This window comes from Schistocerca nitens, chromosome 1 (assembly GCF_023898315.1).
Source record: "Schistocerca nitens isolate TAMUIC-IGC-003100 chromosome 1, iqSchNite1.1, whole genome shotgun sequence".
In the NCBI taxonomy this organism is placed as follows: Eukaryota; Metazoa; Arthropoda; class Insecta; order Orthoptera; family Acrididae; genus Schistocerca; species Schistocerca nitens.
In genome coordinates this window covers 1,215,186,223-1,215,206,001 of record NC_064614.1, presented here as the reverse complement: position 1 = coordinate 1,215,206,001, position 19,779 = coordinate 1,215,186,223, and the positions used below count along the sequence as shown (strand labels likewise).

The 19,779-nt window shown below is 42.9% G+C and overlaps 14 non-coding genes across 14 annotated transcripts; all 14 read right to left on the bottom strand.

Annotated features, from left to right (window-relative positions):
* Window positions 1-1,073: 1,073 nt before the first annotated feature.
* On the bottom strand, window positions 1,074-1,146 carry Trnar-ucu (transfer RNA arginine (anticodon UCU)). Its single transcript has one exon. It is a non-coding gene; the product is annotated as a tRNA-Arg (tRNA).
* A 1,292-nt stretch (window positions 1,147-2,438) lies between these two features.
* Trnar-ucu (transfer RNA arginine (anticodon UCU)) lies at window positions 2,439-2,511 on the bottom strand. Its single transcript has one exon. It is a non-coding gene; the product is annotated as a tRNA-Arg (tRNA).
* A 1,291-nt stretch (window positions 2,512-3,802) lies between these two features.
* On the bottom strand, window positions 3,803-3,875 carry Trnar-ucu (transfer RNA arginine (anticodon UCU)). Its single transcript has one exon. It is a non-coding gene; the product is annotated as a tRNA-Arg (tRNA).
* Window positions 3,876-5,167: 1,292 nt separating this feature from the next.
* Window positions 5,168-5,240, bottom strand: Trnar-ucu (transfer RNA arginine (anticodon UCU)). The gene has a single exon. It is a non-coding gene; the product is annotated as a tRNA-Arg (tRNA).
* Window positions 5,241-6,532: 1,292 nt separating this feature from the next.
* Trnar-ucu (transfer RNA arginine (anticodon UCU)) lies at window positions 6,533-6,605 on the bottom strand. The gene has a single exon. It is a non-coding gene; the product is annotated as a tRNA-Arg (tRNA).
* A 1,292-nt stretch (window positions 6,606-7,897) lies between these two features.
* Window positions 7,898-7,970, bottom strand: Trnar-ucu (transfer RNA arginine (anticodon UCU)). The gene has a single exon. It is a non-coding gene; the product is annotated as a tRNA-Arg (tRNA).
* Window positions 7,971-9,262: 1,292 nt separating this feature from the next.
* On the bottom strand, window positions 9,263-9,335 carry Trnar-ucu (transfer RNA arginine (anticodon UCU)). The gene has a single exon. It is a non-coding gene; the product is annotated as a tRNA-Arg (tRNA).
* A 1,292-nt stretch (window positions 9,336-10,627) lies between these two features.
* Trnar-ucu (transfer RNA arginine (anticodon UCU)) lies at window positions 10,628-10,700 on the bottom strand. Its single transcript has one exon. It is a non-coding gene; the product is annotated as a tRNA-Arg (tRNA).
* Window positions 10,701-11,992: 1,292 nt separating this feature from the next.
* Window positions 11,993-12,065, bottom strand: Trnar-ucu (transfer RNA arginine (anticodon UCU)). Its single transcript has one exon. It is a non-coding gene; the product is annotated as a tRNA-Arg (tRNA).
* Window positions 12,066-13,357: 1,292 nt separating this feature from the next.
* On the bottom strand, window positions 13,358-13,430 carry Trnar-ucu (transfer RNA arginine (anticodon UCU)). Its single transcript has one exon. It is a non-coding gene; the product is annotated as a tRNA-Arg (tRNA).
* A 1,292-nt stretch (window positions 13,431-14,722) lies between these two features.
* Trnar-ucu (transfer RNA arginine (anticodon UCU)) lies at window positions 14,723-14,795 on the bottom strand. Its single transcript has one exon. It is a non-coding gene; the product is annotated as a tRNA-Arg (tRNA).
* A 1,292-nt stretch (window positions 14,796-16,087) lies between these two features.
* Window positions 16,088-16,160, bottom strand: Trnar-ucu (transfer RNA arginine (anticodon UCU)). Its single transcript has one exon. It is a non-coding gene; the product is annotated as a tRNA-Arg (tRNA).
* Window positions 16,161-17,452: 1,292 nt separating this feature from the next.
* On the bottom strand, window positions 17,453-17,525 carry Trnar-ucu (transfer RNA arginine (anticodon UCU)). The gene has a single exon. It is a non-coding gene; the product is annotated as a tRNA-Arg (tRNA).
* Window positions 17,526-18,817: 1,292 nt separating this feature from the next.
* On the bottom strand, window positions 18,818-18,890 carry Trnar-ucu (transfer RNA arginine (anticodon UCU)). The gene has a single exon. It is a non-coding gene; the product is annotated as a tRNA-Arg (tRNA).
* Window positions 18,891-19,779: the final 889 nt, after the last annotated feature.

Sequence of the window (19,779 nt, the reverse complement as noted above, 5' to 3'; positions counted from 1 at the left end):
GCTCTGTTTACCATAGCCCTACTGATTTATACACCTGCGTATTGACAGAGTTTCTCTATATAGTCATAGTAACACAGTCCTGCTATTAGATCCGCTCACGTGCACTGCTTAAAGGTAAATGGGAATTGCATTCTTTAGAACAGCATCCGCTCACAAAGTGGTAAACGACGCACTGGAAACACTGTACAATTAGTAACATTTTTTGACTTTGGTCGACTGCTGTGTCACAGCCGGTCCCCATCATATGTATACACTCCAACAACGGACGTGTGTGTCCTGTTAGCACATTTACCAGGGAGGTTAGCTGCATCACCTCCCTAGCAATTTCATGCCGTCCTCGAAGCGTCAGCCATTGCTTGCTGACAGTGTACTTCGATGAGAAGTGGCCAGATGATGCATCTCTCTCGCCGTCAGTTATAGGCGGGAATCATACTTAATGTAGTTTTCTGCAAGCGTCAGTCGACATCAGACATCTCTGTCTGACCTTTGCCCTTAATGTATCCAGCAAGCTGCCTCCTGACCGTCTCCAGTAAAAGTCCCCTTCGGCAAGCCCCTTGTGCTGAAGGGAAAATTGCCGCCGTTTCTATAGATACAGAGTGTCATTGTTTAATGGGTACAGTTAAGGAACCATAGTAAAATGTCTTGTTGTGAAACTGTCTACTTTTCTCACTTGTGGCCGAGAAAACTGTAACCCTCTCATCTTGGGCTGAAAGAATTATACATTATGATTGGGCTTACATACATTGACTCGTGAAGTAATACAAAATTATTTCAGTCTTCATTGTATTTGTTTCTGTACAAAATGTGCGTTCTATTGCTATCTGTAGGTAAAAACTGGGTATTGAAAGATAATTTCCGTGAACAGGCACGTGAATATATGGTTCCGTTTCTACAGCATTTACATATAACAGCGTCATGGATAACAGATCATGGAGAATTTTGCTTGTATGTGTAAGGTTAACACACTTCACAATAGAACTGAGGTCACAACAATTTTCACGTTTTGAAGACGCTTGTTGTTACCCATATGTCAATACCCATCTTGTGATTGGCAGACATTTTTAAAAATTGCCCGTCCCTTGTGGGGATCGAACCCACGACCTTTGGATTAGAAGTCCAACGCGCTATCCTCTGCGCCAAAGAGACGCTGTGCAAGTTCTTTGCTCAGATGTAAGTGACTGTGCAAGACATGACCCCCCGTGCTACATGTCTCGCGTCACTTTTCTGATTTGGTGTTGTCATTGGATCTGTTTTTCAAGGCTTTGATGTCCATTCTAATTGTTAGGCTAACTTTCATAGTTGTCTGAAGCAATTAGATCAAAGACTCATTATTTATGCAACAGACACGATACGTCGCTCCGAATCGCTCTGTTTACCATAGCCCTACTGATTTATACACCTGCGTATTGACAGAGTTTCTCTATATAGTCATAGTAACACAGTCCTGCTATTAGATCCGCTCACGTGCACTGCTTAAAGGTAAATGGGAATTGCATTCTTTAGAACACCATACGCTCACAAAGTGGTAAACGACGCACTGGAAACACTGTACAATTAGTAACATTTTTTGACTTTGGTCGACTGCTGTGTCACAGCCGGTCCCCATCATATGTATACACTCCAACAACGGACGTGTGTGTCCTGTTAGCACATTTACCAGGGAGGTTAGCTGCATCACCTCCCTAGCAATTTCATGCCGTCCTCGAAGCGTCAGCCATTGCTTGCTGACAGTGTACTTCGATGAGAAGTGGCCAGATGATGCATCTCTCTCGCCGTCAGTTATAGGCGGGAATCATACTTAATGTAGTTTTCTGCAAGCGTCAGTCGACATCAGACATCTCTGTCTGACCTTTGCCCTTAATGTATCCAGCAAGCTGCCTCCTGACCGTCTCCAGTAAAAGTCCCCTTCGGCAAGCCCCTTGTGCTGAAGGGAAAATTGCCGCCGTTTCTATAGATACAGAGTGTCATTGTTTAATGGGTACAGTTAAGGAACCATAGTAAAATGTCTTGTTGTGAAACTGTCTACTTTTCTCACTTGTGGCCGAGAAAACTGTAACCCTCTCATCTTGGGCTGAAAGAATTATACATTATGATTGGGCTTACATACATTGACTCGTGAAGTAATACAAAATTATTTCAGTCTTCATTGTATTTGTTTCTGTACAAAATGTGCGTTCTATTGCTATCTGTAGGTAAAAACTGGGTATTGAAAGATAATTTCCGTGAACAGGCACGTGAATATATGGTTCCGTTTCTACAGCATTTACATATAACAGCGTCATGGATAACAGATCATGGAGAATTTTGCTTGTATGTGTAAGGTTAACACACTTCACAATAGAACTGAGGTCACAACAATTTTCACGTTTTGAAGACGCTTGTTGTTACCCATATGTCAATACCCATCTTGTGATTGGCAGACATTTTTAAAAATTGCCCGTCCCTTGTGGGGATCGAACCCACGACCTTTGGATTAGAAGTCCAACGCGCTATCCTCTGCGCCAAAGGGACGCTGTGCAAGTTCTTTGCTCAGATGTAAGTGATTGTGCAAGACATGACCCCCCGTGCTACATGTCTCGCGTCACTTTTCTGATTTGGTGTTGTCATTGGATCTGTTTTTCAAGGCTTTGATGTCCATTCTAATTGTTAGGCTAACTTTCATAGTTGTCTGAAGCAATTAGATCAAAGACTCATTATTTATGCAACAGACACGATACGTCGCTCCGAATCGCTCTGTTTACCATAGCCCTACTGATTTATACACCTGCGTATTGACAGAGTTTCTCTATATAGTCATAGTAACACAGTCCTGCTATTAGATCCGCTCACGTGCACTGCTTAAAGGTAAATGGGAATTGCATTCTTTAGAACAGCATCCGCTCACAAAGTGGTAAACGACGCACTGGAAACACTGTACAATTAGTAACATTTTTTGACTTTGGTCGACTGCTGTGTCACAGCCGGTCCCCATCATATGTATACACTCCAACAACGGACGTGTGTGTCCTGTTAGCACATTTACCAGGGAGGTTAGCTGCATCACCTCCCTAGCAATTTCATGCCGTCCTCGAAGCGTCAGCCATTGCTTGCTGACAGTGTGCTTCGATGAGAAGTGGCCAGTGATGCATCTCTCTCGCCGTCAGTTATAGGCGGGAATCATACTTAATGTAGTTTTCTGCAAGCGTCAGTCGACATCAGACATCTCTGTCTGACCTTTGCCCTTAATGTATCCAGCAAGCTGCCTCCTGACCGTCTCCAGTAAAAGTCCCCTTCGGCAAGCCCCTTGTGCTGAAGGGAAAATTGCCGCCGTTTCTATAGATACAGAGTGTCATTGTTTAATGGGTACAGTTAAGGAACCATAGTAAAATGTCTTGTTGTGAAACTGTCTACTTTTCTCACTTGTGGCCGAGAAAACTGTAACCCTCTCATCTTGGGCTGAAAGAATTATACATTATGATTGGGCTTACATACATTGACTCGTGAAGTAATACAAAATTATTTCAGTCTTCATTGTATTTGTTTCTGTACAAAATGTGCGTTCTATTGCTATCTGTAGGTAAAAACTGGGTATTGAAAGATAATTTCCGTGAACAGGCACGTGAATATATGGTTCCGTTTCTACAGCATTTACATATAACAGCGTCATGGATAACAGATCATGGAGAATTTTGCTTGTATGTGTAAGGTTAACACACTTCACAATAGAACTGAGGTCACAACAATTTTCACGTTTTGAAGACGCTTGTTGTTACCCATATGTCAATACCCATCTTGTGATTGGCAGACATTTTTAAAAATTGCCCGTCCCTTGTGGGGATCGAACCCACGACCTTTGGATTAGAAGTCCAACGCGCTATCCTCTGCGCCAAAGGGACGCTGTGCAAGTTCTTTGCTCAGATGTAAGTGATTGTGCAAGACATGACCCCCCGTGCTACACGTCTCGCGTCACTTTTCTGATTTGGTGTTGTCATTGGATCTGTTTTTCAAGGCTTTGATGTCCATTCTAATTGTTAGGCTAACTTTCATAGTTGTCTGAAGCAATTAGATCAAAGACTCATTATTTATGCAACAGACACGATACGTCGCTCCGAATCGCTCTGTTTACCATAGCCCTACTGATTTATACACCTGCGTATTGACAGAGTTTCTCTATATAGTCATAGTAACACAGTCCTGCTATTAGATCCGCTCACGTGCACTGCTTAAAGGTAAATGGGAATTGCATTCTTTAGAACAGCATACGCTCACAAAGTGGTAAACGACGCACTGGAAACACTGTACAATTAGTAACATTTTTTGACTTTGGTCGACTACTGTGTCACAGCCGGTCCCCATCATATGTATACACTCCAACAACGGACGTGTGTGTCCTGTTAGCACATTTACCAGGGAGGTTAGCTGCATCACCTCCCTAGCAATTTCATGCCGTCCTCGAAGCGTCAGCCATTGCTTGCTGACAGTGTGCTTCGATGAGAAGTGGCCAGATGATGCATCTCTCTCGCCGTCAGTTATAGGCGGGAATCATACTTAATGTAGTTTTCTGCAAGCGTCAGTCGACATCAGACATCTCTGTCTGACCTTTGCCCTTAATGTATCCAGCAAGCTGCCTCCTGACCGTCTCCAGTAAAAGTCCCCTTCGGCAAGCCCCTTGTGCTGAAGGGAAAATTGCCGCCGTTTCTATAGATACAGAGTGTCATTGTTTAATGGGTACAGTTAAGGAACCATAGTAAAATGTCTTGTTGTGAAACTGTCTACTTTTCTCACTTGTGGCCGAGAAAACTGTAACCCTCTCATCTTGGGCTGAAAGAATTATACATTATGATTGGGCTTACATACATTGACTCGTGAAGTAATACAAAATTTTTTCAGTCTTCATTGTATTTGTTTCTGTACAAAATGTGCGTTCTATTGCTATCTGTAGGTAAAAACTGGGTATTGAAAGATAATTTCCGTGAACAGGCACGTGAATATATGGTTCCGTTTCTACAGCATTTACATATAACAGCGTCATGGATAACAGATCATGGAGAATTTTGCTTGTATGTGTAAGGTTAACACACTTCACAATAGAACTGAGGTCACAACAATTTTCACGTTTTGAAGACACTTGTTGTTACCCATATGTCAATACCCATCTTGTGATTGGCAGACATTTTTAAAAATTGCCCGTCCCTTGTGGGGATCGAACCCACGAGCTTTGGATTAGAAGTCCAACGCGCTATCCTCTGCGCCAAAGAGACGCTGTGCAAGTTCTTTGCTCAGATGTAAGTGATTGTGCAAGACATGACCCCCCGTGCTACATGTCTCGCGTCACTTTTCTGATTTGGTGTTGTCATTGGATCTGTTTTTCAAGGCTTTGATGTCCATTCTAATTGTTAGGCTAACTTTCATAGTTGTCTGAAGCAATTAGATCAAAGACTCATTATTTATGCAACAGACACGATACGTCGCTCCGAATCGCTCTGTTTACCATAGCCCTACTGATTTATACACCTGCGTATTGACAGAGTTTCTCTATATAGTCATAGTAACACAGTCCTGCTATTAGATCCGCTCACGTGCACTGCTTAAAGGTAAATGGGAATTGCATTCTTTAGAACAGCATCCGCTCACAAAGTGGTAAACGACGCACTGGAAACACTGTACAATTAGTAACATTTTTTGACTTTGGTCGACTGCTGTGTCACAGCCGGTCCCCATCATATGTATACACTCCAACAACGGACGTGTGTGTCCTGTTAGCACATTTACCAGGGAGGTTAGCTGCATCACCTCCCTAGCAATTTCATGCCGTCCTCGAAGCGTCAGCCATTGCTTGCTGACAGTGTGCTTCGATGAGAAGTGGCCAGATGATGCATCTCTCTCGCCGTCAGTTATAGGCGGGAATCATACTTAATGTAGTTTTCTGCAAGCGTCAGTCGACATCAGACATCTCTGTCTGACCTTTGCCCTTAATGTATCCAGCAAGCTGCCTCCTGACCGTCTCCAGTAAAAGTCCCCTTCGGCAAGCCCCTTGTGCTGAAGGGAAAATTGCCGCCGTTTCTATAGATACAGAGTGTCATTGTTTAATGGGTACAGTTAAGGAACCATAGTAAAATGTCTTGTTGTGAAACTGTCTACTTTTCTCACTTGTGGCCGAGAAAACTGTAACCCTCTCATCTTGGGCTGAAAGAATTATACATTATGATTGGGCTTACATACATTGACTCGTGAAGTAATACAAAATTATTTCAGTCTTCATTGTATTTGTTTCTGTACAAAATGTGCGTTCTATTGCTATCTGTAGGTAAAAACTGGGTATTGAAAGATAATTTCCGTGAACAGGCACGTGAATATATGGTTCCGTTTCTACAGCATTTACATATAACAGCGTCATGGATAACAGATCATGGAGAATTTTGCTTGTATGTGTAAGGTTAACACACTTCACAATAGAACTGAGGTCACAACAATTTTCACGTTTTGAAGACGCTTGTTGTTACCCATATGTCAATACCCATCTTGTGATTGGCAGACATTTTTAAAAATTGCCCGTCCCTTGTGGGGATCGAACCCACGACCTTTGGATTAGAAGCCCAACGCGCTATCCTCTGCGCCAAAGGGACGCTGTGCAAGTTCTTTGCTCAGATGTAAGTGATTGTGCAAGACATGACCCCCCGTGCTACATGTCTCGCGTCACTTTTCTGATTTGGTGTTGTCATTGGATCTGTTTTTCAAGGCTTTGATGTCCATTCTAATTGTTAGGCTAACTTTCATAGTTGTCTGAAGCAATTAGATCAAAGACTCATTATTTATGCAACAGACACGATACGTCGCTCCGAATCGCTCTGTTTACCATAGCCCTACTGATTTATACACCTGCGTATTGACAGAGTTTCTCTATATAGTCATAGTAACACAGTCCTGCTATTAGATCCGCTCACGTGCACTGCTTAAAGGTAAATGGGAATTGCATTCTTTAGAACAGCATCCGCTCACAAAGTGGTAAACGACGCACTGGAAACACTGTACAATTAGTAACATTTTTTGACTTTGGTCGACTGCTGTGTCACAGCCGGTCCCCATCATATGTATACACTCCAACAACGGACGTGTGTGTCCTGTTAGCACATTTACCAGGGAGGTTAGCTGCATCACCTCCCTAGCAATTTCATGCCGTCCTCGAAGCGTCAGCCATTGCTTGCTGACAGTGTGCTTCGATGAGAAGTGGCCAGATGATGCATCTCTCTCGCCGTCAGTTATAGGCGGGAATCATACTTAATGTAGTTTTCTGCAAGCGTCAGTCGACATCAGACATCTCTGTCTGACCTTTGCCCTTAATGTATCCAGCAAGCTGCCTCCTGACCGTCTCCAGTAAAAGTCCCCTTCGGCAAGCCCCTTGTGCTGAAGGGAAAATTGCCGCCGTTTCTATAGATACAGAGTGTCATTGTTTAATGGGTACAGTTAAGGAACCATAGTAAAATGTCTTGTTGTGAAACTGTCTACTTTTCTCACTTGTGGCCGAGAAAACTGTAACCCTCTCATCTTGGGCTGAAAGAATTATACATTATGATTGGGCTTACATACATTGACTCGTGAAGTAATACAAAATTATTTCAGTCTTCATTGTATTTGTTTCTGTACAAAATGTGCGTTCTATTGCTATCTGTAGGTAAAAACTGGGTATTGAAAGATAATTTCCGTGAACAGGCACGTGAATATATGGTTCCGTTTCTACAGCATTTACATATAACAGCGTCATGGATAACAGATCATGGAGAATTTTGCTTGTATGTGTAAGGTTAACACACTTCACAATAGAACTGAGGTCACAACAATTTTCACGTTTTGAAGACGCTTGTTGTTACCCATATGTCAATACCCATCTTGTGATTGGCAGACATTTTTAAAAATTGCCCGTCCCTTGTGGGGATCGAACCCAGGACCTTTGGATTAGAAGTCCAACGCGCTATCCTCTGCGCCAAAGGGACGCTGTGCAAGTTCTTTGCTCAGATGTAAGTGATTGTGCAAGACATGACCCCCCGTGCTACATGTCTCGCGTCACTTTTCTGATTTGGTGTTGTCATTGGATCTGTTTTTCAAGGCTTTGATGTCCATTCTAATTGTTAGGCTAACTTTCATAGTTGTCTGAAGCAATTAGATCAAAGACTCATTATTTATGCAACAGACACGATACGTCGCTCCGAATCGCTCTGTTTACCATAGCCCTACTGATTTATACACCTGCGTATTGACAGAGTTTCTCTATATAGTCATAGTAACACAGTCCTGCTATTAGATCCGCTCACGTGCACTGCTTAAAGGTAAATGGGAATTGCATTCTTTAGAACAGCATCCGCTCACAAAGTGGTAAACGACGCACTGGAAACACTGTACAATTAGTAACATTTTTTGACTTTGGTCGACTGCTGTGTCACAGCCGGTCCCCATCATATGTATACACTCCAACAACGGACGTGTGTGTCCTGTTAGCACATTTACCAGGGAGGTTAGCTGCATCACCTCCCTAGCAATTTCATGCCGTCCTCGAAGCGTCAGCCATTGCTTGCTGACAGTGTGCTTCGATGAGAAGTGGCCAGATGATGCATCTCTCTCGCCGTCAGTTATAGGCGGGAATCATACTCAATGTAGTTTTCTGCAAGCGTCAGTCGACATCAGACATCTCTGTCTGACCTTTGCCCTTAATGTATCCAGCAAGCTGCCTCCTGACCGTCTCCAGTAAAAGTCCCCTTCGGCAAGCCCCTTGTGCTGAAGGGAAAATTGCCGCCGTTTCTATAGATACAGAGTGTCATTGTTTAATGGGTACAGTTAAGGAACCATAGTAAAATGTCTTGTTGTGAAACTGTCTACTTTTCTCACTTGTGGCCGAGAAAACTGTAACCCTCTCATCTTGGGCTGAAAGAATTATACATTATGATTGGGCTTACATACATTGACTCGTGAAGTAATACAAAATTATTTCAGTCTTCATTGTATTTGTTTCTGTACAAAATGTGCGTTCTATTGCTATCTGTAGGTAAAAACTGGGTATTGAAAGATAATTTCCGTGAACAGGCACGTGAATATATGGTTCCGTTTCTACAGCATTTACATATAACAGCGTCATGGATAACAGATCATGGAGAATTTTGCTTGTATGTGTAAGGTTAACACACTTCACAATAGAACTGAGGTCACAACAATTTTCACGTTTTGAAGACGCTTGTTGTTACCCATATGTCAATACCCATCTTGTGATTGGCAGACATTTTTAAAAATTGCCCGTCCCTTGTGGGGATCGAACCCACGACCTTTGGATTAGAAGTCCAACGCGCTATCCTCTGCGCCAAAGGGACGCTGTGCAAGTTCTTTGCTCAGATGTAAGTGATTGTGCAAGACATGACCCCCCGTGCTACATGTCTCGCGTCACTTTTCTGATTTGGTGTTGTCATTGGATCTGTTTTTCAAGGCTTTGATGTCCATTCTAATTGTTAGGCTAACTTTCATAGTTGTCTGAAGCAATTAGATCAAAGACTCATTATTTATGCAACAGACACGATACGTCGCTCCGAATCGCTCTGTTTACCATAGCCCTACTGATTTATACACCTGCGTATTGACAGAGTTTCTCTATATAGTCATAGTAACACAGTCCTGCTATTAGATCCGCTCACGTGCACTGCTTAAAGGTAAATGGGAATTGCATTCTTTAGAACAGCATCCGCTCACAAAGTGGTAAACGACGCACTGGAAACACTGTACAATTAGTAACATTTTTTGACTTTGGTCGACTGCTGTGTCACAGCCGGTCCCCATCATATGTATACACTCCAACAACGGACGTGTGTGTCCTGTTAGCACATTTACCAGGGAGGTTAGCTGCATCACCTCCCTAGCAATTTCATGCCGTCCTCGAAGCGTCAGCCATTGCTTGCTGACAGTGTGCTTCGATGAGAAGTGGCCAGATGATGCATCTCTCTCGCCGTCAGTTATAGGCGGGAATCATACTTAATGTAGTTTTCTGCAAGCGTCAGTCGACATCAGACATCTCTGTCTGACCTTTGCCCTTAATGTATCCAGCAAGCTGCCTCCTGACCGTCTCCAGTAAAAGTCCCCTTCGGCAAGCCCCTTGTGCTGAAGGGAAAATTGCCGCCGTTTCTATAGATACAGAGTGTCATTGTTTAATGGGTACAGTTAAGGAACCATAGTAAAATGTCTTGTTGTGAAACTGTCTACTTTTCTCACTTGTGGCCGAGAAAACTGTAACCCTCTCATCTTGGGCTGAAAGAATTATACATTATGATTGGGCTTACATACATTGACTCGTGAAGTAATACAAAATTATTTCAGTCTTCATTGTATTTGTTTCTGTACAAAATGTGCGTTCTATTGCTATCTGTAGGTAAAAACTGGGTATTGAAAGATAATTTCCGTGAACAGGCACGTGAATATATGGTTCCGTTTCTACAGCATTTACATATAACAGCGTCATGGATAACAGATCATGGAGAATTTTGCTTGTATGTGTAAGGTTAACACACTTCACAATAGAACTGAGGTCACAACAATTTTCACGTTTTGAAGACGCTTGTTGTCACCCATATGTCAATACCCATCTTGTGATTGGCAGACATTTTTAAAAATTGCCCGTCCCTTGTGGGGATCGAACCCACGACCTTTGGATTAGAAGTCCAACGCGCTATCCTCTGCGCCAAAGGGACGCTGTGCAAGTTCTTTGCTCAGATGTAAGTGATTGTGCAAGACATGACCCCCCGTGCTACATGTCTCGCGTCACTTTTCTGATTTGGTGTTGTCATTGGATCTGTTTTTCAAGGCTTTGATGTCCATTCTAATTGTTAGGCTAACTTTCATAGTTGTCTGAAGCAATTAGATCAAAGACTCATTATTTATGCAACAGACACGATACGTCGCTCCGAATCGCTCTGTTTACCATAGCCCTACTGATTTATACACCTGCGTATTGACAGAGTTTCTCTATATAGTCATAGTAACACAGTCCTGCTATTAGATCCGCTCACGTGCGCTGCTTAAAGGTAAATGGGAATTGCATTCTTTAGAACAGCATCCGCTCACAAAGTGGTAAACGACGCACTGGAAACACTGTACAATTAGTAACATTTTTTGACTTTGGTCGACTGCTGTGTCACAGCCGGTCCCCATCATATGTATACACTCCAACAACGGACGTGTGTGTCCTGTTAGCACATTTACCAGGGAGGTTAGCTGCATCACCTCCCTAGCAATTTCATGCCGTCCTCGAAGCGTCAGCCATTGCTTGCTGACAGTGTGCTTCGATGAGAAGTGGCCAGATGATGCATCTCTCTCGCCGTCAGTTATAGGCGGGAATCATACTTAATGTAGTTTTCTGCAAGCGTCAGTCGACATCAGACATCTCTGTCTGACCTTTGCCCTTAATGTATCCAGCAAGCTGCCTCCTGACCGTCTCCAGTAAAAGTCCCCTTCGGCAAGCCCCTTGTGCTGAAGGGAAAATTGCCGCCGTTTCTATAGATACAGAGTGTCATTGTTTAATGGGTACAGTTAAGGAACCATAGTAAAATGTCTTGTTGTGAAACTGTCTACTTTTCTCACTTGTGGCCGAGAAAACTGTAACCCTCTCATCTTGGGCTGAAAGAATTATACATTATGATTGGGCTTACATACATTGACTCGTGAAGTAATACAAAATTATTTCAGTCTTCATTGTATTTGTTTCTGTACAAAATGTGCGTTCTATTGCTATCTGTAGGTAAAAACTGGGTATTGAAAGATAATTTCCGTGAACAGGCACGTGAATATATGGTTCCGTTTCTACAGCATTTACATATAACAGCGTCATGGATAACAGATCATGGAGAATTTTGCTTGTATGTGTAAGGTTAACACACTTCACAATAGAACTGAGGTCACAACAATTTTCACGTTTTGAAGACGCTTGTTGTTACCCATATGTCAATACCCATCTTGTGATTGGCAGACATTTTTAAAAATTGCCCGTCCCTTGTGGGGATCGAACCCACGACCTTTGGATTAGAAGTCCAACGCGCTATCTTCTGCGCCAAAGGGACGCTGTGCAAGTTCTTTGCTCAGATGTAAGTGATTGTGCAAGACATGACCCCCCGTGCTACATGTCTCGCGTCACTTTTCTGATTTGGTGTTGTCATTGGATCTGTTTTTCAAGGCTTTGATGTCCATTCTAATTGTTAGGCTAACTTTCATAGTTGTCTGAAGCAATTAGATCAAAGACTCATTATTTATGCAACAGACACGATACGTCGCTCCGAATCGCTCTGTTTACCATAGCCCTACTGATTTATACACCTGCGTATTGACAGAGTTTCTCTATATAGTCATAGTAACACAGTCCTGCTATTAGATCCGCTCACGTGCACTGCTTAAAGGTAAATGGGAATTGCATTCTTTAGAACAGCATCCGCTCACAAAGTGGTAAACGACGCACTGGAAACACTGTACAATTAGTAACATTTTTTGACTTTGGTCGACTGCTGTGTCACAGCCGGTCCCCATCATATGTATACACTCCAACAACGGACGTGTGTGTCCTGTTAGCACATTTACCAGGGAGGTTAGCTGCATCACCTCCCTAGCAATTTCATGCCGTCCTCGAAGCGTCAGCCATTGCTTGCTGACAGTGTGCTTCGATGAGAAGTGGCCAGATGATGCATCTCTCTCGCCGTCAGTTATAGGCGGGAATCATACTTAATGTAGTTTTCTGCAAGCGTCAGTCGACATCAGACATCTCTGTCTGACCTTTGCCCTTAATGTATCCAGCAAGCTGCCTCCTGACCGTCTCCAGTAAAAGTCCCCTTCGGCAAGCCCCTTGTGCTGAAGGGAAAATTGCCGCCGTTTCTATAGATACAGAGTGTCATTGTTTAATGGGTACAGTTAAGGAACCATAGTAAAATGTCTTGTTGTGAAACTGTCTACTTTTCTCACTTGTGGCCGAGAAAACTGTAACCCTCTCATCTTGGGCTGAAAGAATTATACATTATGATTGGGCTTACATACATTGACTCGTGAAGTAATACAAAATTTTTTCAGTCTTCATTGTATTTGTTTCTGTACAAAATGTGCGTTCTATTGCTATCTGTAGGTAAAAACTGGGTATTGAAAGATAATTTCCGTGAACAGGCACGTGAATATATGGTTCCGTTTCTACAGCATTTACATATAACAGCGTCATGGATAACAGATCATGGAGAATTTTGCTTGTATGTGTAAGGTTAACACACTTCACAATAGAACTGAGGTCACAACAATTTTCACGTTTTGAAGACGCTTGTTGTTACCCATATGTCAATACCCATCTTGTGATTGGCAGACATTTTTAAAAATTGCCCGTCCCTTGTGGGGATCGAACCCACGACCTTTGGATTAGAAGTCCAACGCGCTATCCTCTGCGCCAAAGGGACGCTGTGCAAGTTCTTTGCTCAGATGTAAGTGATTGTGCAAGACATGACCCCCCGTGCTACATGTCTCGCGTCACTTTTCTGATTTGGTGTTGTCATTGGATCTGTTTTTCAAGGCTTTGATGTCCATTCTAATTGTTAGGCTAACTTTCATAGTTGTCTGAAGCAATTAGATCAAAGACTCATTATTTATGCAACAGACACGATACGTCGCTCCGAATCGCTCTGTTTACCATAGCCCTACTGATTTATACACCTGCGTATTGACAGAGTTTCTCTATATAGTCATAGTAACACAGTCCTGCTATTAGATCCGCTCACGTGCACTGCTTAAAGGTAAATGGGAATTGCATTCTTTAGAACAGCATCCGCTCACAAAGTGGTAAACGACGCACTGGAAACACTGTACAATTAGTAACATTTTTTGACTTTGGTCGACTGCTGTGTCACAGCCGGTCCCCATCATATGTATACACTCCAACAACGGACGTGTGTGTCCTGTTAGCACATTTACCAGGGAGGTTAGCTACATCACCTCCCTAGCAATTTCATGCCGTCCTCGAAGCGTCAGCCATTGCTTGCTGACAGTGTGCTTCGATGAGAAGTGGCCAGATGATGCATCTCTCTCGCCGTCAGTTATAGGCGGGAATCATACTTAATGTAGTTTTCTGCAAGCGTCAGTCGACATCAGACATCTCTGTCTGACCTTTGCCCTTAATGTATCCAGCAAGCTGCCTCCTGACCGTCTCCAGTAAAAGTCCCCTTCGGCAAGCCCCTTGTGCTGAAGGGAAAATTGCCGCCGTTTCTATAGATACAGAGTGTCATTGTTTAATGGGTACAGTTAAGGAACCATAGTAAAATGTCTTGTTGTGAAACTGTCTACTTTTCTCACTTGTGGCCGAGAAAACTGTAACCCTCTCATCTTGGGCTGAAAGAATTATACATTATGATTGGGCTTACATACATTGACTCGTGAAGTAATACAAAATTATTTCAGTCTTCATTGTATTTGTTTCTGTACAAAATGTGCGTTCTATTGCTATCTGTAGGTAAAAACTGGGTATTGAAAGATAATTTCCGTGAACTGGCACGTGAATATATGGTTCCGTTTCTACAGCATTTACATATAACAGCGTCATGGATAACAGATCATGGAGAATTTTGCTTGTATGTGTAAGGTTAACACACTTCACAATAGAACTGAGGTCACAACAATTTTCACGTTTTGAAGACGCTTGTTGTTACCCATATGTCAATACCCATCTTGTGATTGGCAGACATTTTTAAAAATTGCCCGTCCCTTGTGGGGATCGAACCCACGACCTTTGGATTAGAAGTCCAACGCGCTATCCTCTGCGCCAAAGGGACGCTGTGCAAGTTCTTTGCTCAGATGTAAGTGATTGTGCAAGACATGACCCCCCGTGCTACATGTCTCGCGTCACTTTTCTGATTTGGTGTTGTCATTGGATCTGTTTTTCAAGGCTTTGATGTCCATTCTAATTGTTAGGCTAACTTTCATAGTTGTCTGAAGCAATTAGATCAAAGACTCATTATTTATGCAACAGACACGATACGTCGCTCCGAATCGCTCTGTTCACCATAGCCCTACTGATTTATACACCTGCGTATTGACAGAGTTTCTCTATATAGTCATAGTAACACAGTCCTGCTATTAGATCCGCTCACGTGCACTGCTTAAAGGTAAATGGGAATTGCATTCTTTAGAACAGCATCCGCTCACAAAGTGGTAAACGACGCACTGGAAACACTGTACAATTAGTAACATTTTTTGACTTTGGTCGACTGCTGTGTCACAGCCGGTCCCCATCATATGTATACACTCCAACAACGGACGTGTGTGTCCTGTTAGCACATTTACCAGGGAGGTTAGCTGCATCACCTCCCTAGCAATTTCATGCCGTCCTCGAAGCGTCAGCCATTGCTTGCTGACAGTGTGCTTCGATGAGAAGTGGCCAGATGATGCATCTCTCTCGCCGTCAGTTATAGGCGGGAATCATACTTAATGTAGTTTTCTGCAAGCGTCAGTCGACATCAGACATCTCTGTCTGACCTTTGCCCTTAATGTATCCAGCAAGCTGCCTCCTGACCGTCTCCAGTAAAAGTCCCCTTCGGCAAGCCCCTTGTGCTGAAGGGAAAATTGCCGCCGTTTCTATAGATACAGAGTGTCATTGTTTAATGGGTACAGTTAAGGAACCATAGTAAAATGTCTTGTTGTGAAACTGTCTACTTTTCTCACTTGTGGCCGAGAAAACTGTAACCCTCTCATCTTGGGCTGAAAGAATTATACATTATGATTGGGCTTACATACATTGACTCGTGAAGTAATACAAAATTATTTCAGTCTTCATTGTATTTGTTTCTGTACAAAATGTGCGTTCTATTGCTATCTGTAGGTAAAAACTGGGTATTGAAAGATAATTTCCGTGAACAGGCACGTGAATATATGGTTCCGTTTCTACAGCATTTACATATAACAGCGTCATGGATAACAGATCATGGAGAATTTTGCTTGTATGTGTAAGGTTAACACACTTCACAATAGAACTGAGGTCACAACAATTTTCACGTTTTGAAGACGCTTGTTGTTACCCATATGTCAATACCCATCTTGTGATTGGCAGACATTTTTAAAAATTGCCCGTCCCTTGTGGGGATCGAACCCACGACCTTTGGATTAGAAGTCCAACGCGCTATCCTCTGCGCCAAAGGGACGCTGTGCAAGTTCTTTGCTCAGATGTAAGTGATTGTGCAAGACATGACCCCCCGTGCTGCATGTCTCGCGTCACTTTTCTGATTTGGTGTTGTCATTGGATCTGTTTTTCAAGGCTTTGATGTCCATTCTAATTGTTAGGCTAACTTTCATAGTTGTCTGAAGCAATTAGATCAAAGACTCATTATTTATGCAACAGACACGATACGTCGCTCCGAATCGCTCTGTTTACCATAGCCCTACTGATTTATACACCTGCGTATTGACAGAGTTTCTCTATATAGTCATAGTAACACAGTCCTGCTATTAGATCCGCTCACGTGCACTGCTTAAAGGTAAATGGGAATTGCATTCTTTAGAACAGCATCCGCTCACAAAGTGGTAAACGACGCACTGGAAACACTGTACAATTAGTAACATTTTTTGACTTTGGTCGACTGCTGTGTCACAGCCGGTCCCCATCATATGTATACACTCCAACAACGGACGTGTGTGTCCTGTTAGCACATTTACCAGGGAGGTTAGCTGCATCACCTCCCTAGCAATTTCATGCCGTCCTCGAAGCGTCAGCCATTGCTTGCTGACAGTGTACTTCGATGAGAAGTGGCCAGATGATGCATCTCTCTCGCCGTCAGTTATAGGCGGGAATCATACTTAATGTAGTTTTCTGCAAGCGTCAGTCGACATCAGACATCTCTGTCTGACGTTTGCCCTTAATGTATCCAGCAAGCTGCCTCCTGACCGTCTCCAGTAAAAGTCCCCTTCGGCAAGCCCCTTGTGCTGAAGGGAAAATTGCCGCCGTTTCTATAGATACAGAGTGTCATTGTTTAATGGGTACAGTTAAGGAACCATAGTAAAATGTCTTGTTGTGAAACTGTCTACTTTTCTCACTTGTGGCCGAGAAAACTGTAACCCTCTCATCTTGGGCTGAAAGAATTATACATTATGATTGGGCTTACATACATTGACTCGTGAAGTAATACAAAATTATTTCAGTCTTCATTGTATTTGTTTCTGTACAAAATGTGCGTTCTATTGCTATCTGTAGGTAAAAACTGGGTATTGAAAGATAATTTCCGTGAACAGGCACGTGAATATATGGTTCCGTTTCTACAGCATTTACATATAACAGCGTCATGGATAACAGATCATGGAGAATTTTGCTTGTATGTGTAAGGTTAACACACTTCACAATAGAACTGAGGTCACAACAATTTTCACGTTTTGAAGACGCTTGTTGTTACCCATATGTCAATACCCATCTTGTGATTGGCAGACATTTTTAAAAATTGCCCGTCCCTTGTGGGGATCGAACCCACGACCTTTGGATTAGAAGTCCAACGCGCTATCCTCTGCGCCAAAGGGACGCTGTGCAAGTTCTTTGCTCAGATGTAAGTGATTGTGCAAGACATGACCCCCCGTGCTACATGTCTCGCGACACTTTTCTGATTTGGTGTTGTCATTGGATCTGTTTTTCAAGGCTTTGATGTCCATTCTAATTGTTAGGCTAACTTTCATAGTTGTCTGAAGCAATTAGATCAAAGACTCATTATTTATGCAACAGACACGATACGTCGCTCCGAATCGCTCTGTTTACCATAGCCCTACTGATTTATACACCTGCGTATTGACAGAGTTTCTCTATATAGTCATAGTAACACAGTCCTGCTATTAGATCCGCTCACGTGCACTGCTTAAAGGTAAATGGGAATTGCATTCTTTAGAACAGCATCCGCTCACAAAGTGGTAAACGACGCACTGGAAACACTGTACAATTAGTAACATTTTTTGACTTTGGTCGACTACTGTGTCACAGCCGGTCCCCATCATATGTATACACTCCAACAACGGACGTGTGTGTCCTGTTAGCACATTTACCAGGGAGGTTAGCTGCATCACCTCCCTAGCAATTTCATGCCGTCCTCGAAGCGTCAGCCATTGCTTGCTGACAGTGTGCTTCGATGAGAAGTGGCCAGATGATGCATCTCTCTCGCCGTCAGTTATAGGCGGGAATCATACTTAATGTAGTTTTCTGCAAGCGTCAGTCGACATCAGACATCTCTGTCTGACCTTTGCCCTTAATGTATCCAGCAAGCTGCCTCCTGACCGTCTCCAGTAAAAGTCCCCTTCGGCAAGCCCCTTGTGCTGAAGGGAAAATTGCCGCCGTTTCTATAGATACAGAGTGTCATTGTTTAATGGGTACAGTTAAGGAACCATAGTAAAATGTCTTGTTGTGAAACTGTCTACTTTTCTCACTTGTGGCCGAGAAAACTGTAACCCTCTCATCTTGGGCTGAAAGAATTATACATTATGATTGGGCTTACATACATTGACTCGTGAAGTAATACAAAATTATTTCAGTCTTCATTGTATTTGTTTCTGTACAAAATGTGCGTTCTATTGCTATCTGTAGGTAAAAACTGAGTATTGAAAGATAATTTCCGTGAACAGGCACGTGAATATATGGTTCCGTTTCTACAGCATTTACATATAACAGCGTCATGGATAACAGATCATGGAGAATTTTGCTTGTATGTGTAAGGTTAACACACTTCACAATAGAACTGAGGTCACAACAATTTTCACGTTTTGAAGACGCTTGTTGTTACCCATATGTCAATACCCATCTTGTGATTGGCAGACATTTTTAAAAATTGCCCGTCCCTTGTGGGGATCGAACCCACGACCTTTGGATTAGAAGTCCAACGCGCTATCCTCTGCGCCAAAGGGACGCTGTGCAAGTTCTTTGCTCAGATGTAAGTGATTGTGCAAGACATGACCCCCGTGCTACATGTCTCGCGTCACTTTTCTGATTTGGTGTTGTCATTGGATCTGTTTTTCAAGGCTTTGATGTCCATTCTAATTGTTAGGCTAACTTTCATAGTTGTCTGAAGCAATTAGATCAAAGACTCATTATTTATGCAACAGACACGATACGTCGCTCCGAATCGCTCTGTTTACCATAGCCCTACTGATTTATACACCTGCGTATTGACAGAGTTTCTCTATATAGTCATAGTAACACAGTCCTGCTATTAGATCCGCTCACGTGCACTGCTTAAAGGTAAATGGGAATTGCATTCTTTAGAACAGCATCCGCTCACAAAGTGGTAAACGACGCACTGGAAACACTGTACAATTAGTAACATTTTTTGACTTTGGTCGACTGCTGTGTCACAGCCGGTCCCCATCATATGTATACACTCCAACAACGGACGTGTGTGTCCTGTTAGCACATTTACCAGGGAGGTTAGCTGCATCACCTCCCTAGCAATTTCATGCCGTCCTCGAAGCGTCAGCCATTGCTTGCTGACAGTGTGCTTCGATGAGAAGTGGCCAGATGATGCATCTCTCTCGCCGTCAGTTATAGGCGGGAATCATACTTAATGTAGTTTTCTGCAAGCGTCAGTCGACATCAGACATCTCTGTCTGACCTTTGCCCTTAATGTATCCAGCAAGCTGCCTCCTGACCGTCTCCAGTAAAAGTCCCCTTCGGCAAGCCCCTTGTGCTGAAGGGAAAATTGCCGCCGTTTCTATAGATACAGAGTGTCATTGTTTAATGGGTACAGTTAAGGAACCATAGTAAAATGTCTTGTTGTGAAACTGTCTACTTTTCTCACT